The sequence below is a fragment of the Doryrhamphus excisus genome, linkage group LG21 (genome assembly GCF_037039965.1).
Source record: "Doryrhamphus excisus strain RoL-2023G ecotype Guam linkage group LG21, RoL_Dexc_Guam_v1.1, whole genome shotgun sequence".
Taxonomy (NCBI): domain Eukaryota; kingdom Metazoa; phylum Chordata; class Actinopteri; order Syngnathiformes; family Syngnathidae; genus Doryrhamphus; species Doryrhamphus excisus.
In genome coordinates this window covers 3,825,978-3,836,487 of record NC_136377.1, presented here as the reverse complement: position 1 = coordinate 3,836,487, position 10,510 = coordinate 3,825,978, and positions in this window count along the sequence as shown.

Below are 10,510 nucleotides of genomic sequence, written 5' to 3'. Positions count from 1 at the left end.
CAAATTTTTTCTGGTGGTCTGGGGTACCCTCTGGTCTGTGACTGTGTGTGTACATAGACTGTATAGCGCCACCAACTGGTGGAAATGTATATAGCCGTAACTTCCTTCCACATGGTCGGATCAGGCCCAAATTTTTTCTGGTGGTCTGGGGTACCCTCTGGTCTATGACAGTGTGTGTACATAGACTGTATAGCGCCACCAACTGGTGGAAAGGTATATCTGCCGTAACTTCCTTCCACATGGTCGGATCAGGCCCAAATTTTTTCTGGTGGTCTGGGGTACCCTCTGGTCTATGACCGTGTGTGTACATCGACTGTATAGCGCCACCAACTGGTGGAAATGTATATAGCCGTAACTTCCTTACACATGGTCAAATCAGGCCCAAATTTTTTCTGGTGGTCTGGGGTACCCTCTGGTCTATGACAGTGTGTGTACATACGCTATAGCGCCACCAACTGGTGGAAATGTATATCTGCCGTAACTTCCTTCTGCACCGTCGGATCGGCACCAAATTTTTTCTGGTGGTTCGGGGTACCCTCCGGTCCGTTACCGTGTGGGCGCATAGACTCTATAGCGCCACCCGCAGGCGGAAACGTATATCCGCCGCAAGTACCTACCGCGCGGTCCGATCGTCGTGAATTTTTTTATGGCGGTTCGGGGCGTCGGACGAGACGTGACCGCGCACCCGCCTCGCCGGCGGTGTCGCCCCCTCCTGGCGGAAATTTGTAAATGCCGTAACTCCCTTACCGCTTATCCGATCACCGCGGTTTTTCCTACGGCGTGTCCGCACGCCTGTCCGGTCACGCACGCGCCCGTCCGGTCGCGCGTGCGCCCCCGACCCGCGCGTACCCCCGACCCGCGCGTACCCCCGAGCGCGTCGGGGTGCTCGAGCCCGCTCATCACTGCTTGCAGTTTTAATTATTATTATTCTTCTTCTCCCAAAATGAGCGCCATTTTGAGGGCCTTAACATGCCCGAAAACTCACCAAATTTGGCGAGCGCATCAGGTCTGGCGAAAAATTTGATATTTTATGGGTTTCAAATATCATGTTTGAAAATTGGCTCTCTAGCGCCACCTTGAAATTTAAAAAAAATTGGCCCCCGCCACCAGTTTCACCTATCGTCACGAAACTTGGTGGAGACGTCTATCGTGACAGGACGGACCAAAAAGTCTCAAGAACCCATATTGGAAAACGAACAGGAAGTCGGCCATTTTGGATGGCGGCGGCCTTTTTCGTGCCAGAAGTTGGGGTCGTATCTCGACGAACTCCTCCTAGGGGGTTTGACCGAATGAGTCCATTGTACCATCAACGGACACTAGACGGATGGCCGACGTTAAATTGCGAAGGATTTTGGGATATTCCATACGATGTGGGCGTGGCACGCCCCCAAATTTTGCCCATTTTCATATGTCCGGCCCTTGCACGCTGAGTGTAACTGTAGACGTGAATAACTTGGCTCCACGTGGTCAGATCTTCATCATACTTGGTACATGTGATCATGGCCCCGCCCCGAAGGTCCCCGTAGGTCACTTCCTGATTTCGTCGCAGCGCCACCTATTGGCGACAGGCTAAAGGCGTGTTATCTACATGAGGCCTTTTCTGGCAGGGGATTCATCAGATGAACACCGAGGTCACAAGGTCACTGCCTGACAGCCTGGTGAAGCCTGTTGATGGACCATGATGCAGGAAAAGCGCACGTGGTGGGCGTGGCCTGGCAACGAATGCTCAGGCCTCGCCATTTACATAGAAAAGGTCATCATTCGCCCGCAAAAGGTCGCATGGGCTTGAAAACTCATAGGGGGGGTCAGAATCCAGGCCTGAGCGGCCTGGTGTGGCCCCCATATGAAACCAAGCCAAATTGACTCACTAGCGCCACCTAGAAGTTTTAAAATAATTATCCCTCGCCTCCCGTTGCACGTATCGGCATGATTTTCGGAGGAGACATCACTCGTGACAGGACGCACAAAAAAGTCTCAAGAACCCATGTTCTAAAACCAACAGGAAGTCGGCCATTTTAGGTGGCGCCGGCCATTTGGGGGCGGATGTAGGGGTCGTATCTCGACGAACTCCTCCTAGGGGGTTTGACCGAATGAGTCCGTTGTTGCATCAACGGACACTAGACGGATGGCCCACGTTAAATTGCGAAGGATTTTGGGCTGCTCCTTAGGATGTGGGCGTGGCACGCCACCTAACTTTTACTTTAACCTTAACTTTTACTTTATCTGGCCCTGCCTGGTGTCTGGCCTTGCCTTGAAGCAATGTACATCAAAGTCAATACACAGTTTGACTGACAGACTGATGATGTCAGTCGATGGACTATGATGTGTGTAAAGCACATGTGGGGGGCGTGGCCACGGCGAATGGTCATCCTTCGCCATTGACCATCGAAGGCTCATATTTTGCCTGCAGAAGGTCACAGGCTGCTGAAATCTTAAACGTGAGGCCTTAATCCAGGCCTGAGCGCCCTGGTGGTGCTCCCATGTGACACCAATCTAAATTGACACACTAGCGCCACCTAGAAGTTTCAATTCATTATCCCTCGCCACCCGTTACACGTATCACTATGATTTTCGGTGGAGACGTCTATCATGACAGGACGCACCTAATGCTCCAGAAGCCATGTTCTAAACACAGCGCCACCAACTGGTGGAAATGTATATCTGCCGTAACTTCCTGATTCATGGTCAGATTGTCTTGAAATTTTTTTTGGTGTGTTGGGTCAATCTATGGTCTGTTATACTGTGTGTACATAGACTCTATAGCGCCACCAACTGGTGGAAATGTATATAGCCGTAACTTCCTTCCACATGGTCGGATCAAGCCCAAATTTTTTCTGGTGGTTTGGGGTACCCTCTGGTCTATGACTGTGTGTGTACATAGACAGTATAGCGCCACCAACTGGTGGAAATGTATATAGCCGTAACTTCCTTCCACATGGTCGGATCAAGCCCAAATTTTTTCTAGTGGTTTGGGGTACCCTCTGGTCTATGTCTGTGTGTGTACATAGACTCTATAGCGCCACCAACTGGTGGAAATGTATATAGCCGTAACTTCCTTCCACATGGTCGGATCAGGCCACAAATTTTTCTGGTGGTCTGGGGTACCCTCTGGTCTATGTCTGTGTGTGTACATACACTGTATAGCGCCACCAACTGGTGGAAATGTATATAGCCGTAACTTCCTTCCACATGGTCGGATCAAGCCCAAATTTTTTCTGGTGGTTTGGGGTACCCTCTGGTCTATGACTGTGTGTGTACATAGACTGTATAGCGCCACCAACTGGTGGAAATGTATATAGCCGTAACTTCATTCCACATGGTCGGATCGGGCCACAAATTTTTCTGGTGGTCTGGGGTACCCTCTGGTCTATGACTGTGTGTGTACATAGACTCTATAGCGCCACCAACTGGTGGAAATGTATATAGCCGTAACTTCCTTCCACATGGTCGGATCAAGCCCAAATTTTTTCTGGTGGTTTGGGGTACCCTCTGGTCTATGACTATGTGTGTACATAGACTGTATAGCGCCACCAACTGGTGGAAATGTATATAGCCGTAACTTCCTTCCACATGGTCGGATCAGGCCCAAATTTTTTCTGGTGGTCTGGGGTACCCTCTGGTCTATGACAGTGTGTGTACATACGCTATAGCGCCACCAACTGGTGGAAATGTATATCTGCCGTAACTTCCTTACGCACGGTCGGATCGGCCCCTAATTTTTTCTGTTGGTTCGGGGTACCCTCCGGTCCGTTACCGTGTGGGCCAACCACTCTATAGCGCCACCCACAGGCGGAAACGTATATCCGCCGCAAGGACCTACCGCGCGGTCCGATCGTCGTGAATTTTTTTATGGCGGTTCGCGGCGTCGGACGGGACGTGACCGCGCACCCGCCTCGCCGCCGCTGTCGCCCCCTCCTGGCGGAAAATTGCAAGTGCCGTGACTCCCTTACCGCTTATCCGCTCGCCGCGGTTTTTCGTACGGCGCGTCCGCGCGCCCGTCCGGTCGCGCGCGCGACCCCGACCCGCGCGTACCCCCGACCCGCGCGTACCCCCGAGCGCGTCGGGGTGCTCGAGCCCGCTCATCACTGCTTGCAGTTTTAATTAGGGCTCGAGCACTGACCAGTGCGAAAGCCCTATTGTTATCGTTCCGTTTATTAGGGCTCGAGCACTGACCAGTGCGAAAGCCCTATTGTAATCGTTCCGTTTATTATTATTATTATTATTATTCTGCCAACCGTCGGCCTTTTTGAGGGCCTCAACATGCCCGAAAACTCACCAAATTTGGCGAGCGCATCAGGTCTGGCGAAAAATTTTATATTTTATGGGTTTCAAATATCATGTTCCAAAATTGGCTCTCTAGCGCCACCTTGAATTTTAAAAAAAATTAGCCCCCGACACCAGTTTCACCTATCGTCACGAAACTCGGTGGAGACGTCTATCGTGACAGGCCGGACCAAAAAGTCTCAAGAACCCATATTGGAAAACGAACAGGAAGTCGGCCATTTTGGATGGCGGCGGCCGTTTTTGGGCCAGAAGTTGGGGTCGTATCTCGACGAACTCCTCCTAGGGGGTTTGACCGAATGAGTCCGTTGTAGCATCAACGGACACTAGACGGATGGCCGACGTTAAATTGCGAAGGATTTTGGGATATTCCATACGATGTGGGCGTGGCACGCCCCCAAATTTTGCCCATTTTCAAATGTCCGGCCCTTGCACGCTGAGCGTAACTGTAGACGTGAATAACTTGGCTCCACGTGGTCAGATCTTCATCATACTTGGTACATGTGATCATGGCCCCGCCCCGAAGGTCCCCGTAGGTCACTTCCTGATTTCGTCGCAGCGCCACCTATTGGCGACAGGCTAAAGGCGTGTGATCTACATGAGGCCTTTTCTGCCAGGAGATTCATCAGATGAACATCAGGGTCACAAGGTCACTGCCTGACAGCCAGGTGAAGCCTGTTGATGGACCATGATGCAGGAAAAGCGAACGTGGTGGGCGTGGCCTGGCGGCGAATGCTCAGACCTCGCCATTTACATAGAAAAGGTCATCATTCGCCCGCAAAAGGTCGCATGGGCTTGAAAGCTCATAGGGGGGGTCAGAATCCAGGCCTGAGCGGCCTGGTGTGGCCCCCATATGAAACTAAGCCAAATTGACTCACTAGCGCCACCTAGAAGTTTTAAAATAATTATCCCTCGCCTCCCGTTGCACGTATCGGCATGATTTTCGGAGGAGACATCACTCGTGACAGGACGCACAAAAAAGTCTCAAGAACCCATGTTCTAAAACCAACAGGAAGTCGGCCATTTTAGGTGGCGGCGGCCATTTGGGGGCGGAAGTATGGTTCGTATCTCGACGAACTCCTCCTAGGGGGTTTGACCGAATGAGTCCGTTGTTGCATCAACGGACACTAGACGGATGGCCGACGTTAAATTGCGAAGGATTTTGGGATATTCCATACAATGTGGGCGTGGCACGCCCCCAAATTTTGCCCATTTTCATATGTCCGGGCCTTGCACGCTGAGCGTAACTGTAGACGTGAATAACTTGGCTCCACGTGGTCAGATCTTCATCATACTTGGTACATGTGATCATGGCCCCGCCCCGAAGGTCCCCGTAGGTCACTTCCTGATTTCGTCGCAGCGCCACCTATTGGCGACAGGCTAAAGGCGTGTCATCTACATGAGGCCTTTTCTGCCAGGAGATTCATCAGATGAACATCAGGGTCACAAGGTCACTGCCTGACAGCCTGGTGAAGCCTGTTGATGGACCATGATGTGTGTAAAGCACATGTGGGGGGCGTGGCCACGGCGAATGGTCAGCCTTCGCCATTGACCATCAAAAGGTCATCATTTGCCTGCAGAAGGTCACAGGCTGCTGAAATCTTAAACGTGAGGCCTTAATCCAGGCCTGAGCGCCCTGGTGGTGCTCCCATGTGACACCAATCTAAATTGACACACTAGCGCCACCTAGAAGTTTCAATTCATTATCCCTCGCCACCCGTTACACGTATCACTATGATTTTCGGTGGAGACGTCTATCAAGACAGGACGCACTTAACGCTCCAGAAGCCATGTTCAAAACACAGCGCCACCAACTGGTGGACATGTATATCTGCCGTAACTTCCTGATTCATGGTCCATGATGCAGGAAAAGCGCACGTGGTGGGCGTGGCCTGGCGGCGAATGCTCAGACCTCGCCATTTACATAGAAAAGGTCATCATTCGCCCGCAAAAGGTCGCATGGGCTTGAAAGCTCATAGGGGGGGTCAGAATCCAGGCCTGAGCGGCCTGGTGTGGCCCCCATATGAAACTAAGCCAAATTGACTCACTAGCGCCACCTACAAGTTTTAAAATAATTATCCCTCGCCTCCCGTTGCACGTATCGGCATGATTTTCGGAGGAGACATCGCTCGTGACAGGACGCACAAAAAAGTCTCAAGAACCCATGTTCTAAAACCAACAGGAAGTCGGCCATTTTAGGTGGCGGCGGCCATTTGGGGGCGGAAGTATGGGTCGTATCTCGACGAACTCCTCCTAGGGGGTTTGACCGAATGAGTCCGTTGTTGCATCAACGGACACTAGACGGATGGCCGACGTTAAATTGCGAAGGATTTTGGGATATTCCATACGATGTGGGCGTGGCACGCCCCCAAATTTTGCCCATTTTCATATGTCCGGGCCTTGCACGCTGAGCGTAACTGTAGACGTGAATAACTTGGCTCCACGTGGTCAGATCTTCATCATACTTGGTACATGTGATCATGGCCCCGCCCCGAAGGTCCCCGTAGGTCACTTCCTGATTTCGTCGCAGCGCCACCTATTGACGACAGGCTAAAGGCGTGTCATCTACATGAGGCCTTTTCTGCCAGGAGATTCATCAGATGAACATCAGGGTCACAAGGTCACTGCCTGACAGCCTGGTGAAGCCTGTTGATGGACCATGATGCAGGAAAAGCGAACGTGGTGGGCGTGGCCTGGCGGCGAATGCTCAGACCTCGCCATTTACATAGAAAAGGTCATCATTCGCCCGCAAAAGGTCGCATGGGCTTGAAAGCTCATAGGGGGGGTCAGAATCCAGGCCTGAGCGGCCTGGTGTGGCCCCCATATGAAACTAAGCCAAATTGACTCACTAGCGCCACCTACAAGTTTTAAAATAATTATCCCTCGCCTCCCGTTGCACGTATCGGCATGATTTTCGGAGGAGACATCACTCGTGACAGGACGCACAAAAAAGTCTCAAGAACCCATGTTCTAAAACAAACAGGAAGTCGGCCATTTTAGGTGGCGGCGGCCATTTGGGGGCGGATGTATGGGTCGTATCTCGACGAACTCCTCCTAGGGGGTTTGACCGAATGAGTCCGTTGTTGCATCAACGGACACTAGACGGATGGCCCACGTTAAATTGCGAAGGATTTTGGCCCGCTCCATAGGATGTGGGCGTGGCACGCCACCAAACTTTGACCATTTCATATCTGGCCCTGCCTGGTGTCTGGCCTTGCCTTGAAGCAATGTACATCAAAGTCAATACACAGTTTGACTGACAGACTGATGAAGTCAGTTGATGGACTATGATGTGTGTAAAGCACATGTGGGGGGCGTGGCCACGGCGAATGGTCAGCCTTCGCCATTGACCATCAAAAGGTCATCATTTGCCTGCAGAAGGTCACAGGCTGCTGAAATCTTAAACGTGAGTCCTTAATCCAGGCCTGAGCGCCCTGGTGGTGCTCCCATGTGACACCAATCTAAATTGACACACTAGCGCCACCTAGAAGTTTCAATTCATTATCCCTCGCCACCCGTTACACGTATCACTATGATTTTCGGTGGAGACGTCTATCAAGACAGGACGCACCTAATGCTCCAGAAGCCATGTTCAAAACACAGCGCCACCAACTGGTGGACATGTATATCTGCCGTAACTTCCTGATTCATGGTCAGATTGTCTTGAAATTTTTTTTGGTGTGTTGGGTCAATCTCTGGTCTGTTATACTGTGTGTACATAGACTGTATAGCGCCACCAACTGGTGGAAATGTATATAGCCGTAACTTCCTTCCACATGGTCGGATCAGCCTACAAATTTTTCTGGTGGTCTGGGGTACCCTCTGGTCTATGACTGTGTGTGTACATAGACTGTATAGCGCCACCAACTGGTGGAAATGTATATAGCCGTAACTTCCTTCCACATGGTCGGATCAGGCCCAAATTTTTTCTGGTGGTCTGGGGTACCCTCTGGTCTATGACAGAGTGTGTACATAGACTGTATAGCGCCACCAACTGGTGGAAAGGTATATCTGCCGTAACTTCCTTACGCACGGTCGGATCGGCCCCTAATTTTTTCTGTTGGTTCGGGGTACCCTCCGGTCCGTTACCGTGTGGGCGCATACACTCTATAGCGCCACCCACAGGCGGAAACGTATATCCGCCGCAAGGACCTACCGCGCGGTCCGATCGTCGTGAATTTTTTTATGGCGGTTCGCGGCGTCGGACGGGACGTGACCGCGCACCCGCCTCGCCGCCGCTGTCGCCCCCTCCTGGCGGAAAATTGCAAGTGCCGTGACTCCCTTACCGCTTATCCGCTCGCCGCGGTTTTTCGTACGGCGCGTGCGCGCGCCCGTCCGGTCGCGCGCGCGACCCCGACCCGCGCGTACCCCCGACCCGCGCGTACCCCCGAGCGCGTCGGGGTGCTCGAGCCCGCTCATCACTGCTTGCAGTTTTAATTAGGGCTCGAGCACTGACAGTGCGAAAGCCCTATTGTAATCGTTCCGTTTCTTATTATTAGGGCTCGAGCACTGACCAGTGCGAAAGCCCTATTGTTATCGTTCCGTTTATTATTAGGGCTCGAGCACTGACCAGTGCGAAAGCCCTATTGTAATCGTTCCGTTTTTTATTATTATTTTTTTTTTTATTATTATTCTGACGAAAGGACGGCCATTTTGAGGGCCTTAACATGCCCGAAAACTCACCAAATTTTGCAAGCGCGTCAGGTCTGGCGAAAATTTCGATCTGGTGGGGGTCCCGAAAACAATGTTCCAAAATTGACTCTCTAGCGCCACCTTTAATTTTTGAAAAAATTGGCCCCCGCCACCAGTTTCACCTATCGTCACGAAACTTGGTGGAGACGTCTATCGTGACAGGACGGACCAAAAAGTCTCAAGAACCCATATTGGAAAACGAACAGGAAGTCGGCCATTTTGGATGGCGGCGGCCTTTTTCGTGCCAGAAGTTGGGGTCGTATCTCGACGAACTCCTCCTAGGGGGTTTGACCGAATGAGTCCGTTGTTGCATCAACGGACACTAGACGGATGGCCGACGTTAAATTGCGAAGGATTTTGGGATATTCCATACGATGTGGGCGTGGCACGCCCCCAAATTTTGCCCATTTTCATATGTCCGGCCCTTGCACGCTGAGCGTAACTGTAGACGTGAATAACTTGGCTCCACGTGGTCAGATCTTCATCATACTTGGTACATGTGATCATGGCCCCGCCCCGAAGGTCCCCGTAGGTCACTTCCTGATTTCGTCGCAGCGCCACCTATTGGCGACAGGCTAAAGGCGTGTCATCTACATGAGGCCTTTTCTGCCAGGAGATTCATCAGATGAACATCAGGGTCACAAGGTCACTGCCTGACAGCCTGGTGAAGCCTGTTGATGGACCATGATGCAGGAAAAGCGCACGTGGTGGGCGTGGCCTGGCGGCGAATGCTCAGGCCTCGCCATTTACATAGAAAAGGTCATCATTCGCCCGCAAAAGGTCGCATGGGCTTGAAAGCTCATAGGGGGGGTCAGAATCCAGGCCTGAGCGGCCTGGTGTGGCCCCCATATGAAACCAAGCCAAATTGACTCACTAGCGCCACCTAGAAGTTTTAAAATAATTATCCCTCGCCTCCCGTTGCACGTATCGGCATGATTTTCGGAGGAGACATCACTCGTGACAGGACGCACAAAAAAGTCTCAAGAACCCATGTTCAAAAACCAACAGGAAGTCGGCCATTTTAGGTGGCGGCGGCCATTTGGGGGAGGATGTAGGGGTCGTATCTCGACGAACTCCTCCTAGGGGGTTTGACCGAATGAGTCCGTTGTTGCATCAACGGACACTAGACGGATGGCCCACGTTAAATTGCGAAGGATTTTGGGCTGCTCCTTAGGATGTGGGCGTGGCACGCCATCAAACTTTTACCTTTTTCATATCTGGCCCTGCCTGGTGTCTGGCCTTGCCTTGAAGCAATGTACATCAAAGTCAATACACAGTTTGACTGACAGACTGATGATGTCAGTTGATGGACTATGATGTGTGTAAAGCACATGTGGTGGGTGTGGCCACGGCGAATGGTCAGCCTTCGCCATTGATCATCGAAGGCTCATATTTTGCCCGCAGAAGGTCACATGCTGCTGAAATCTTACACGTCAGGCCTTAATCCAGGCCTGAGCGCCCTGGTGGTGCTCCCATGTGACACCAATCTAAATTGACACACTAGCGCCACCTAGAAGTTTCAATTCATTATCCCTCG